Source organism: Podarcis raffonei, chromosome 11 (assembly GCF_027172205.1).
Source record: "Podarcis raffonei isolate rPodRaf1 chromosome 11, rPodRaf1.pri, whole genome shotgun sequence".
Lineage (NCBI taxonomy): Eukaryota > Metazoa > Chordata > Lepidosauria > Squamata > Lacertidae > Podarcis > Podarcis raffonei.
In genome coordinates, this window is record NC_070612.1 from 46,870,623 (window position 1) to 46,884,692 (window position 14,070).

A 14,070-nucleotide genomic window follows, 5' to 3' on the forward strand; every position below is an offset into this window, starting at 1 on the left:
CAGAACAAGGGAGGATGGGGAAGAGCGGCGGCGACGAGAGAAAGTGTGTCGGATGGGCAAACATGGAAAGTGTTGCCAGAGGAAAATGACGGCGTGGGGGGGGGGCGTGAAGCAGAGAATCGGGAAAAGGAGAGCAAAGGAATGCGTGCCAAAGAACAGCAGAAGAACTGCGCGAAAGAGAGAGAGAAAGCTAACGTGTGTCGCGGAGGGGGGGGGTGGGGAGGCGACTGGGAGGGGGGGGGAGAAAAGCGAGCGCCAGACGAATGAGCAGGAGAGCCTGGGAGCGCGTGGCCGGCGAGGGGCGGCCGGGGGAGGGGGCTGCCAGGGGCTATTTCAGCATCCAGCGCCGGCCGAGCGGGGCAGCTCCAGACGCAGCGGCGAGCACGGCGGCAGCTTCCCATCCCGACCACCTTTCCCCACCTCGCCGTGCCTGCTCCTCTCCTTCTTCTTCTCCTTCTTCTTCCTCGTCCCCCCCCCCAGCTCAAGGCCTTCCTTTGAAGTCACGTGGAAACCCCCTCCCTCCCCCGCACCACGATCACAGCCCCCCGAATTCCCGGCGCGTAGGGGGGGACGGGGGACGGCCTCCGCTTCATTGTGACGCAAGCAGCCTGGAGAAGCCGGCGCTCGCGTCCCGCCAAGCCCGCGCGCTGCCGGAGCCAGACAGCGGCGAGGCGGGAGAGGAGAGGGAGCGAGCCGGAGTCCCCGGAGGCGTCGGCGGAGGGAGAGCCGAGAGCCGCGGACGGGGGTGGGTGAGTGCCAGCAGTTCCTCCTGCGCCCGAGGGGAGAAGAGCTGGAGGGTTGGAGAGGAGGGGAGCCACAAGTTTGCGCCCAGGGTCCCGCCCCTCTCCAAGCCGCTGGAGGCGCAGAAGGCGAGCCCGGCTGGCTCGGGACTCCCTCCGCCTTCGGGGGTCCGAGGGAGAGAGCTGCTCCTTCGCGGGGAGAGGAGCCACGGGCTCTCGGGACCCGGCGAGGTCCGAGCCAGAAGCGGCAAGAGCAGCAGGTCCCTCGTGCTGGCCGCCTCTCTGGCGCTTGTTCCGCCGCCTGCTCCCCGCCGAGCTCCTTGCGCGCACGAGGATCCCCGTCGCGGGACTGACACCCCACGCGCGTCAAGGAAGCGAGGGATGGAGAAGTGTGCAGGAGAGGGAGAGAGAGAGGACGGGGGATGCATAGGAGAGCCGATTCCTAGGGGGCCAAGGTCCTTTGGGCTCCCCCCCACCCCAATACAATATTGGCCAGGGCCACCCTGAAGTTGATGGGCATTGCCATTCAAATAGTGTCACGTGATCGACGGTATGGGGCGGGGGTTACCTGGAAAACACCCCCCCCCCCATTTTACTGAAGTTGACACACACACACACCTCCCGGAGAGAGATGTGACTGTGTCTGTAATCGCAAGCATCGCGCAGTCATCCGCTCGCTAAGGGTCTCGAGATGCTTTTGAATGCGCGTGGATCGGATGACATCAAGAACTAAGGGAGAGAGAGGGAGAGAGAGAGAGAGAGATCAATGGAGGGAGAGAAAACACACACAGAGAGAGAGAGGTGGAAGTGCTCACTTCTTCCCACCTCCGATTTATAAACTCTTGACATCTCCAAGGCACCATGATGTGGGGGGCAAGAGCTTCTCTGTTCCTGCAGCCTTTGCTGAAATCTCTCTCTCACTCACTCTCTCTCTCACACACACCCCTTTCTTCCCTGGTGGTGATTAAAAAAAAAATGTCTGCAAGGTGGTGAGCGGGGCAAACATTTCATTGTGGCCGTTGTAAAAGTGCCATGTTTCATTTTGCTTTTTGCCTTAAAAAATCATATAAAGGAAAAGCATCGGTGGCATGTCACCGGCAACAGCAGCGAAACTAGTTTCCACAGGAAATGCGAGCATTCTCTGCTGAACTCTTGTGTGCAGCGAAGAAGGGAGCCTTCAGAAATAACCATTGTTGACAATTTCCAATGTTACTTCGGCAAAACCCTCAGATATAATTGGTTTTTCCTGTTGTGCGTTTTGCTTGCATGAGGATAGCTGGTGAGAGGGGGCTGCCGTTGCCCTGATGTCGTTTTCTGCTTGCTGGGTTTCTGAAGTGAGCAACAAGGACCTAATCAGCCTGTGGTTGACAGGTATCCACAATAACAGGAGTGTTCAGGTTTCTAAAGAATAAAAGCCCAGTGTAGCATTTTTCATAAAGAGATCTGGACTGGATATGGATGGCTTTATTAGTAAAAAAAATTAACCACATGCATGATGTCAGATGTAAAGTGCCACTGCAAAATTCATTTCATTTCAATTTCTCTATGAAATATGAAGCCTAGCAAGTATCTTTCTGTTCTGAGCCAGGCATCCCATATGGGAAAATGACTTTACATGATGCATGAATTCAGCTTGCACATCTCAGAATTAAAAAGAGACTTGGAAATAGATTTCCTGTTGTCATTACTTGTAACAATATATTGGTGGAAAATCTCGGTTATAGTCTGGTGCCTAGTTCCTTATTGACTTCTGTGAGACAGTGTGTGTAACAGAGAGTACAGGATTGCAGCTATATCTCAGTGAAGCACTACTTTTTAGATTCCAGTTCAATCTATGACTTGTAATCTACATAGGAACTCAGTGTATTTCTGCTCATGTTTCCACTGGAGTGAAAAGTCCTACACATTAAGGAGTCAGCAGTGAATTCTCAAATGTCAGGAAGCAAAATGACACCTTTATGCCATTTGGAACAGAAATTGGATGTGTTCAGCAGGTTAGTTGTCATTTTAGACACTTCTACCCTCCTGTCATAAAGAGTATAGGCAAAGACCTTGGTCTTTCAGGTTATGTTTGATCCTATACTTGAGAAGTAATCTAATCTGTATTTGTTATCATCATCACAGAGCCGAAGAAGATAACTATTCCTAATTAATCCTGATTGAAAGAGTCTGAATTTGTGTATAAAGAGTTTAGTGCTTGCTTTGGATGGAGTTTTCTTCATGTTCAGGGTCTAAATTATTACTGGTTTTGGAATCAAGAGTTTTTAGACAAATCTGAGGGGCTTTCTTGTCTTCCTCCATTCTAGCATGCAGCATACATCACTTACATGAGTTACCTAGTTTAGTTATATACAGAATTACTTCTTGAATCATGAAGTACTGATATGTATCATGTTTCATCACTGATATTAGATGCATTTATTTTGTTCTTCTGCTAGCAGCACACTCTTGTCAGGCTAATGTTCAGCAGCTGTTGGCTGTAGGGAAGCTTTTCGTAGTATAGGGTACTGGGCTACATGATGTACAAATCCAATCTAGTATGACAATCCTTCATAATCAAATTGACAAGTCGTTGTTGTTTAGTCGTTTAGTCGTGTCCGACTCTTCGTGACCCCATGGACCAGAGCACGCCAGGCACGCCCGTCTTCCACTGCCTCCCGCAGTTTGGTCAAACTCATGTTCGTAGCTTGAAGAACACTGTCCAACCATCTCATGCTCTGTCGTCCCCTTCTCCTTGTGTCCTCAATCTTTCCCAACATCTGGGTCTTTTCCAGGGAGTCTTCTCTTCTCATGAGGTGGCCAAAGTATTGGAGCCTCAGCTTCATGATCTGTCCTTCCAGTGAGCACTCAGGGCTGATTTCCTTAAGAATGGAGAGGTTTGATCTTCTTGCAGTCCATGGGACTCTCAAGAGTCTCCTCCAACACCATAATTCAAAAGCATCAATTCTTCGACAAGTCACTATAGCCCTAAACCAAAGTTTCCCAAATTTGGATCTCCAGCTGTTTTTGGACTACAATTCCCATCATCCCTTGACACTGTTCCTGATAGCTAGGGAGTGTGGGAGTTGTAATCCAAAAACAGCTGGAGACCCAAGTTTGGGAAACTCTAAGTTTAGCAAGCTGAATAAAGTCACAGTCCAGTGGAGGGTGTTGGCCTTTCTCACTCCTGGACTCTATGGTAATAGAATCACATACTCATAGAGTTGGAAGGAATGCTGAGGGTCATCTGTTCCAACCACTGCGATGCAATGTTTTTGATGCAAGTTCCACACTGCATTTCTGCACATCAGGTTGTATGTGTTCACCCAGGGCAGTGTCCAGCTAAACAGTTCTGCTTGTGAAAACATTTTTGGCTGCCCTCTTCCTCTCCTCTCTCCGGGTGCCCCCTCATGCTTCCTAAATAGGTTCTGAGGGTTCCCCCAACCTCTGGAGCAGATCGATGTGGAGATGAACAGGAAGGGTAGAGGGAGGGAAAGGTTTGTTGTGCAGCCAAAAGTGCTTGTGCTAGCAGAATTGTTTAGTTGGATACCACCCTCAACCTTTACTCCTGATTTTGAACAACAAAATTCCTACAGAAGCAGCTTGCTGGATGGGGCAGAACTGCAACCTTAGCTTCCTGGAAGGTGGGTTGCTGTTGCTTGCTAGCAGGAAGACAAGCAAAGTGGTAGGGTGGTTGGTGCAACGCAAACACCATTAAGAGAACCAGGTTGGCTCTGCTGGTGAGTTTACACCATGCTGGCATCCCTGCCACCTTCCCCTTCCCCCTTTCTCCTCCAATAAACATCAATGATCCACCTGCTGCGGAGCTAGTGTATCTCTATGCAACACATCTATGTCTTACCAAAACTGTGAGGCGGTCAGGATGGGGGCACAATCCTAACTTGTCCCACCACCTGTTGATTCCCTGGCTTGCTGAAAGTGACCACAATCCTGAATGTGAGCTTAAGGATTATTTCTTAGTCTTAGGGTTATGTATTATTAAACAACATGCTGAGCTTCTTGGAAGAAAACAAGATACAGGTTTGCTGGAGAAGACTCTTGAGAGTCCCATGGACTGCAAGAAGATCAAACGCATCCATTCTTAAGGAAATCAGCCCTGAGTGCTCACTGGAAGGACAGATCGTGAAGCTGAGGCTCCAGTACTTTGGCCACCTCATGAGAAGAGAAGACTCCCTGGAGAAGACACTGATGCTGGGAAAGATGGAGGGCACAAGGAGAAGGGGGCGACAGAGGACGAGATGGTTGGATAGTGTTTTTGAGGTTACCAGCATGAGTTTGACCAAACTGCGGGAGGTAGTGGAGGACAGAGGTGCCTGGCGTGCTCTGGTCCATGGGGTCACGAAGAGTCGGACACGACTAAACGACTAAACAACAACAACAAAGTGTGACTTATTCAATGAACATGACTTATGGCATCTCCATGTGGTCACTATGAAGGTGTCCCAGCTATGCTTTTTAACCCAGGGGTCAGCAACCTTTTTCAGCCATGGGCTGGTCCACCATCCATCAGACCATGTGGTGGGCCAGGGTTCATTTGGGGGGTGGGGAATGAACAAATTCCTATTCCCCACAAATAACCCAGAGTTTTAAATAAAAGTACACATTCTACTCATGTAAAAACACCAGGCAGGCCCCACAAATAACCCAGAGATGCATTTTAAATAAAAGAAAACATTCTACTCATGTAAAAACACGCTGACCATCTGCGGGCCGGATTGAGAAGGCAATTGGGCCGCATCTGGTCCACGGACTTTAGGTTGCCTACCCCTGCTTTAACCATTACATTATAATTTAGCAACAATAAGATGCTATTTTTAGATTGGGAAACACACACACACACATACACACACACAAAAATTCTGCCCAACACATTGACACTGCCCTAAATGCAGATCATGTAGTCCAGGTGGTAGCTATAACATGAAAAACTTGTACCACATTGAACAACCTGTCAACTCACTCCACCCTCTGTGCCAATCTTTCCTAGTGGCATGGAAACTCTGTGATCAGTGTTACTTAAATAATATTGTGACTCTTATACACCATAAGCCTGTTGACTTGATCCATTGCCACTCGGAAGCACTCAAGCAACTTCCACAGAGCCATTATAGAAGAACAAGGCCTGAGTTATACAGTTTAATAGTGCACAATGGAGTGACATGCTTGCTCTAAAAAAAAATATCACATGAATTGCACAGCAAGGTACATGCAGTACTCAAAAATAATATTAAAACCCAAAATAGAAATGATTGAAATATTTCAGACTTGGCATGGCAAACCATCAAGTAATTAAAACAGGTAACAGGAACTTAAGTTCTGTCCAGTCTTGTTAATGATATAATAAAGATATATCCAGTAGGGTATACATACTTGTCTTAAATCTACAGTACATTCCACCAACAAATGTTTTATCTGAAGGAAATACCATATTTCCTGGTGTAAGATAGAATGTACTGACTGTTCAAAAAATGCAGATACTCCTCAGCACTATCAGCAAAAGCACTTTTATCGTAGAGCCACAAATATGCCTGCCAATTCACATCTTTTAGTCTTACAAGAACCCCAGCCCTTTCCCAAAGCCAGCAGAAGGGTGGGGCCTTTCCTTGATCTTGCCTGGACTTCAAAAAGGCTTGGGAAACTATGAGATGCCTTGCTATTTTATTTTCAGAACCTTTCTGAGGTTCAACACAACAGGAAACCACCCAAATCTCTGGAGAAGGATGAGCCTTACTGCCTCAGTTGTGCTAGGCTTTGAAGGGGCTTGGGTCAGTGATACGTCACAGTGTCAATGATATGTCACAATGTCAGTGATATGTCACAGTCAAGGCCTCACCTTTCCCCTTGGGAAACAGGCAGCACTGATGGCAAACAAAGGCCAACCAAAATTCATAGACCCTGATAATTACAAGGAAAGTTGTGCAGATTGCATATGTAGAATAGGAAACAGATATTTATTTATTTATTTATACATACATACATACATACATACATACCCTGCCCATCTGGCTGGGCTTCCCCAGCCACTCTGGGCAGCTCGCAGCAGAATATTAAAAATTGAATCAAACATTAAAAATTTCCCTAAACAGGGCTGCCTTCAGATGTCTTCTAAAAGCCAGTTGTTTATTTCCTTGACATCTGATGGGAGGGGGTTCCACAGGGTAGGCACCACTGCCAAGAAGGCTCCCTGCCTGGTTTCCTGTAACCTCACTTCTTGCAGTGAGAGAACTGCCAGAAGGCCCTCGGAGCTGGACCTCAGTGTCTGGGCTGAACTGTGGGGGTGGAGACACTCCTTCAGGTATACTGGGTCAAGGCCCTTTAGGGCTTGAAAGGTCAGCACCAACACTTTGAATTGTGATTGGAAATGTACTGGGAGCCAATTTAGGTCTTTCAGGACCAGTGTTATATGATCTCGGTGGCCACTCCCAGTCACCAGTCTTGCTGCCTCATTCTGCATTAGTTGTAGTTTCCAAATCACCTTCAAAGGTAGCCCCACATAGAGCACATTGCAGTAGTCCAAGTGGGAGATAACTACTAGAGCATGCACCACTCTGGCAAGACAGTCTGTGGGCAGGTAGGGTCTCAGCCTGTGTACCAGATGGAGCTGGTAGACAGCTGCCATGGACACAGAATTAACCTGTGCCTCCATGGACAGCTGTGAGTCCAAAATGACTCCCAGGCTGCGCACCTGGTCCTTCAGGGGCACAATTACCCCATTCAGGACCAGGGAGTCCTCCACACCAGCCCGCACCCTACTCCCCCAAAAAATTACTTCTGTCTTGTCAGAATTCAATCTCAATCTGTTAGCTGCCATCCACCCTCCAACCGCTTCCTGACACTCACACAGGACCTTCACCGCCTTCACTGGTTCTGATTTAAAAGAAAGGTAGATACAATCAGAAATTCCTTGGCAGCTTGTGGTATCAAGTGTTACTTGGAGGAGTCTTATTTCCAGAAACAGTTGTACCTTGGTTCTTGAAAGGAATCCATTTCGGAAGTCCGTTTGACTTCAAAAAACATTCAAAAACCAACCCACAGCTTCTGATTGGCTGCAGGAGCTTCCTGCACTCAATCGGAAGCTGAAGGCACGTTGGCTGTTTGGGTTCCAAAGAACGTTCGCAAAACAAACCAGAACACTAACTTCAGGGTTTATGGCATTCGGGAGCCAAAACGTTTGAGTCGCAAGGAGTTCAACAACCAAGGTATGACTGTGTATAGAGGTTGAGTGCTTAGGAATCAGCTAAGCACTGTTAAGATGAATTCAAATTCTCCTCCTACTAACTCTCATTCCAATTGGGCTTTATAGCCTTTTTTCATCCTTCAGGTGAGTGTGAACTGTTGTTGTTTAGTCGTTTAGTCATGTCCGACTCTTCGTGACCCCATGGACCAGAGCATGCCAGGCACTCCTGTCTTCCACTGCCTGCTGCAGTTTGGTCAAACTCATACTGGTAGCTTTGAGAACACTGTCCAACCATCTCGTCCTCGGTCATCCCCTTCTCCTTGTGCCCTCAATCTTTCCCAACATCAGGGTCTTTTCCAGGGAGTCTTCTCTTCTCGTGAGATGGTCAAAGTATTGGAGCCTCAGCTTAATGATCTGTCTTTCCAGTGAGCACTCAGGGCTGATTTCCTTCATAATGGATAGGTTTGATTTTCTTGTAGTCCATGGGACTCCAGCACGATAATTCAAAAGCATCAATTCTTTGGCGATCAGCCTTCTTTATGGTCCAACTCTCACTTCTATACATCACTACTGGGAAAACCATAGCTTTAACTATATGGACATTTGTCAGCAAGGTGATGTCTCTGCTTTTTTTGTGTGTGAACTAGCCATCCATTATTTAACATACAAAGTGTTGATAACCACACCGTGCCAAAGCTAAGGAGAGATTTTGCATAAGAGCCCTTTTCAGTTAGCTTTTCTGCATCAGCAGTTGATGGGTAGAAGAATCTGTTCTCAAGGCCATCAGTGAGAGCTAATGTATTACTTTTGGGCCCCTTATTTTGTACACACACACCCTCCACTGTGTGTAGGATTTACATCCTAAGTGACCTAGCTGTGTTTGAAGTGTAAATATGTGATATCAAAACATGCAGTCCCCTTGCAGCAACAACTTCTGGATAACAAAGGCACTCGCAAGTTTCCATAATCAGGAAAGTGACTGCAATGGAATTCTAAAGGTTCCTGGCTTACACATCACACTGCTATCATGAATAAGCAATTTGCTTGACAAAAGAAAAAGCTGTAAGCTGCTAATGTAATGTGCTAATCTGTCTTTCATAAGAAATAGTTAAACACTATATTAACTGATTTAGTGGTAGTCAGACAAAACAAAGTAACAAGGTGAATAGGTACATGGGTAAAATTGCATAAATCCTATATGTGTATTATAAGAAAATAAGATTCCAGTGGTCAAAAGAAGAGGGACAAACCAATAGCCAGGAGGAATAAAAATTTATCTTAAAACCCAATACAGTGGTACCTCGGGTTACATACACTTCAGGTTACATATGCTTCAGGTTACACACTCCACTAAGCCAGGAATAATACAGTAGACAATTATGTACAAAGTTTAGTGAGAAAGATACAGCTTGGTGTTGATGGGGCCAAATAAATTCATCTCCTTTACAGTTGATAGCTATCTCAGCTATATAATTTTTTCTCCTGTATTTGCATGTATATTCCTCCACTAAAGTCCTGTGGGGAACTGAGTTCATATTGGGAAAGACTTGACCAGCTACTCTTTTGCCCAACCCTCTGTTTGTCTTGGGGGGAGACGTCAATGCCTGCAGTATATTCCTGCAGTAAAGTCCTGTGGGGAACTGAGTTCCTTTTGGGAAAGACTTGACCAACTACTCAAAAGTACAGTGGTACCTCGGGTTGCATATGCTTCAGGTTACATACACTTCAGGTTTCAGATGCTTCTAACCCAGAAATAGTACCTCGGGTTAAGAACTTTGCTTCAGGATAAGAACAGAAATCAGGCTCCGGCGGCGTGGCGGCAGCAGGAGGCCCCATTAGCTAAAGTGGTGCTTCAGGTTAAGAACAGTTTCAGGTAAAGAACGGACCTCCGGAATGAATTAAGTACTTAACCCGAGGAACCACTGTAGTGTGAAAGCTTACATCTTTTTAATGAGATGCAGGCCCTTGCTTGGAGAGAAAAAAAAGAGCTGGAGTTGTGTTGCAAACTGCGCTGGCTCCTTGTACAAATACCAGCAGCAGATTGCATGAAAAATGGCTTGCTTAGATACACCCTAAGGTTGAATAAACTGATATCCTTTGGGTGTGGGTGTGCGATATTCATTCTCTGTTCTTGGAGAAAGCTGTTACACTCTTTCACTTGGAATGGGAAGGAGAAAGGCAGCCATCCACTCATCCATGGCTGTGATTTAGTTTATCTCCCATGACCAATTATTCCCAGAATGAAATTAATGCCCATCAGGTGACAGTCATGAAGACAAAATGAAGCTGCTTTGGAATCATTATCTTAATTTCTACGTGTGTGAGCTCTGTGTTAGGGTTGGTCGGAGTCTAGCTCTTTGATGTTAACTTTGGCTTGGAATTGTTGATTAATTGTTTTAATAACGTTTTAGAAAGAGCCAGGTTTTCCAGCTTTTATCCAACTATATCTTATGCAAGATAATTATGCTGAAATTCTTGGGTTTCAGCCATATTAGGAGTAAAAATCCAAGGGCATAATCCAGCCAGAGTTAATCAGTTTTAAGTCCCATTGATTCCACTGAAAGTATGTGCATAACTCTTCCATGGAAAGTAAAGGGACTTAGGCCAATTCAGATGTTTTGAATTCTTCCACACAGTACCGCCTGAATCCATTGGCAGCCGTCTGCCTTGAGAGACAATGGAAGAGTGTGCCATTGGTGATAAAGTCAAACCATTGGAGAGGTACAACACCTGCTGTGGCTCTAGAGACCAATACAGGAGAGTCATGTTTAATTGCAGCTGGGGCAAATGGTGGCGTCCTGTTTCTTTGCTACAGGTGCACTATGGAGTTTCTTCTCTTTGCACTCCTCCCAGCGGTCCTTTATCATCTGGTCACTGCTGTGGGTACACAACCTGACAGTCTGCCTCCAGGCACTGCGGTCATCTGCAAAGGATTCCCACAGGGCAGGGTTAATTTTGCCAGCCTTCATGTCATGTTTACAGACATTTTTGCAGACGTGTTCACCACATTGTGACTTGGGATAAGCACTGTCAGCAAGGGACTGTAATCTGTTGAGAACTACTTGCGTGAGGTCTTTTCCTGGTACCAAAGTGGCCCCTGTAGTTGCCCCATGTGTGATGATCGTCCCCAACTCTGGAACTGGACTCTTTCAGCAGTAATAGATGTTTTCAGGCTGGAACCCTTCTGACAGCCTGGTTTAGTTCCTTGCAGAACTAGTCTTCAATCTGCATGCCAGAGGTACTGCTTTACCAGAGGTACTGCCCCTCCCTTAGCATGACATACACCCCTGAATACAGGAGGAACATAAAAGGTAAAGGGACCCCTGACCCCTGGCCCAGTCGTGATCGACTCTGGGGTTGCGGCGCTCATCTCGCTTTATTGGCCGAGGGAGCCGGCGTACAGCTTCTGGGTCATGTGGCCAGCATGACTAAGCCGCTTCTGGTGAACCAGAGCAGCGCACGGAAACGGCGTTTACCTCCCCGCCGGAGCGGTACCTATTTATCTACTTGCATTTTGACATGCTTTTGAACTGCTAGGTTGGCAGGAGCAGGGACCGAGCAACAGGAGCTCACCCCGTCGCAGGGATTCGAACCGCCAACCTTCTGATCAACAAGTCCTAGGCTCTGTGGTTTAACATACACCCCTGAATACAGGAGGAACATTTTTAGGTGCTATTTTCTGGTGGACATTCATGCAAGCATGGTGTTTGTAAAATGTATTACAGTGGTACCTCGGGTTATGTACTTAATTCGTTCCTGAGGTCCGTTCTTAACCTGAAACTGTTCTTAACCTGAAGCACCACTTTAGCTAATGGGGCCTCCTGCTGCCGCCGTGCCGCCGGAGCACGATTTCTGTTCTCATCCTGAAGCAAAGTTCTTAACCTGAAGCAATATTTCTGAGTTAGCGGAGTCTGTAACCTGAAACGTATGTAACCTGAAGCGTATGTAACCCAAGGTACCACTGTACCATGCTTCCACAATGCCCCCTCACCAGGTCCGACGGCGGGCGAGGTTTGCAGCCCGGCACGCGGCCCTCCGCCCTCCCGAAGCCACGCCGCTCTGTGGGCCATTGTTGTCCCCCCCCCCTTGGTTGCCATGATGTCTTCTGGGTTCCTGCCAAACCTAATTTCAAATTGTCCAATCCGCTGCAGCCTGGGGGGCAGGGCCAGAGGAGCAGACCGTGACTGAGCAGGCTTCGCTCCGGTCCACTCCAAAGGTTGAAAACGGGGCCAGAGCTGATGCTTACAGCGAAGTCGGCCTGGAAGTGGTGCCTCTAATCATGGACAAAGGGCCAAGTTGTGTATTCTACATATCTTTGTTCTTCAGGCTACTTCTCCATATAGCGGGATCTCAAGTGCTAAACCTGTGCATTCGGCTCCATGTTAGGTTAAATGCATGTGTCTGAGATGCATGCCACACATGCACAGAAAAAGCAATCATTGTTGGATGAAGAAATGATTCCTATCTTCATATCTTGCAGATTCCTACCTTCCAGACAAATGCACTCTTACACCTTTTTGGTATTATGGTTGTTAATATTTGGCAATATTGACAATCCCTTTGTCATACCTCGTGTTGCGTTCCGCTCTTCTTACGGACTTTCAGCTTACGGATGCGGCAAACTCGTAAGTGTTTACTTCCGGGTTCGCTGCATGTGCAGATGCGATCTGCACTCTCTGTGCAAGCGCAGAAGTGCTCGATCGCGCCGCGCACACAGAAGAGGCGCTCTAGTTGTGGACTTTTCAGGGTGCAAAGACACCCACGAAACGGATTAAGTCTGCAACTAGAGGTACCACTGTACATAGAGGACTGGAAGCTAAGAACAGAATCAAATTGTTGAATAAATTAACATGAGCAGCTCATTTACTGACAGCTGTACATCAGGAGGCCCATTATAACTATTGCACTTGAGTAATGCAAGCCCATTGATTTCAATAGGTCAACTCCAAATCCAACTTAGTTGGGTGTAAACCTATGCATTATTATTAAATTAAATGTGTATATCGCCTTTCATTCAAAGATCTCAGGATGGTTCACAACAGTCTATGCATAACATATACTTCTGATTTAGAATTACAAAGAAACCTAATGTAACAGAGAAGTACAAACAATAAAATGTTTGCTGGTCATTTATCAAGTTGCTCACCTCTCAAAAGTAGCGCATTGTGATTTCACCATAACACTAGTTACACTTCCAACAACATATGGCTAAAATTACCCAAAAGCCAGTCACTTTGTATTTAGCCCATCATGGGTTTGCTACAGATATTCTTGTGGTGTTCACAACATACTGTTTCCTTGTTTTGATGACAATAGTAACAAGTTGTTTTGAATATTCCTTTGAGCGTAGTGTGAAGAGCATGATGACAATTTTTATATTGCACTTGGCAGTTTTTAATTTCAAACAATGAAAAAAAGAATTGTAAGTTTACCAGTTGTATCCCCCAAAGCACGCATGTAAATCTGTTGTTTTTGTATGCATGCTGGGCTGCTGGCATCTGCGGAACAATAAGGGTTCTACTGCTTTATAAATGGAACTCAAGTGAATTACATGGACATTTAAAATTCATGGACCGAAACACAGTTCTGTTTTGTTCTTTTTTAAAAAGACAACCACACTCTTAACATTTAGGGTTAAAATATTTTGAAAATTTTACATTGCAATTCTGTACATGCATATTCAGAAGGAATTCAACAGGACTTATTCCTAATAAATATGTGTATGAAAAGTTCCCTGTCTCCACCCAAGGTCCCTAAGTTTTTCAGAGACCTAGAGTGCGTCTCCATTCGCTGGTGAGTCTCTTACTCGGAAAGTTTGTGTTCTCTTTTCATCACTGGATCCTGTGTTTGTAATGCTTTCTCTTGAACATAGTTTTCCCTCTCCTGCACCTTGCATAGTTCAGCACCAGGCTTGCAAGCCTCAGATCCTGTTCTCTGTCTTTTGCCCGCTTCAAGCCACCATCTCCTTTATGCTACAGCTGTTTTCATTACCTCCTCTCCCTATCTTCTATCTTCCACAGCTCCAGACTCCCAGACCCTTTGTGCACAACCTGTGTCAGCAGTTTCCCTTTTATTCTGCCGACTTCCTCTTCTTGAGTCTGCACCTCTCATGTCACACCACTCTACTGCGTGTGATTTGTGCTGCAATCTCTT

General features: G+C 46.3%; 1 protein-coding gene across 7 annotated transcripts in view; it reads left to right on the forward strand.

Moving 5' to 3' along the window:
- The first annotated feature begins 323 nt into the window (after nucleotides 1–323).
- SNCAIP (synuclein alpha interacting protein) overlaps nucleotides 324–14,070 on the forward strand; it is a 118,547-nt gene continuing 104,800 nt past the window's right edge. For 2 of the 7 annotated variants that reach the window (XM_053407754.1, XM_053407758.1), the window contains exon 1: nucleotides 324–749. The gene's annotated coding sequence lies outside the window, so the exon portion shown is untranslated. Of the gene's footprint in view, nucleotides 750–7,871; nucleotides 7,940–14,070 lie in introns of those variants that run through there. The other 5 variants (XM_053407755.1, XM_053407760.1, XM_053407762.1 and 2 more) reach the window with 3 other exon arrangements.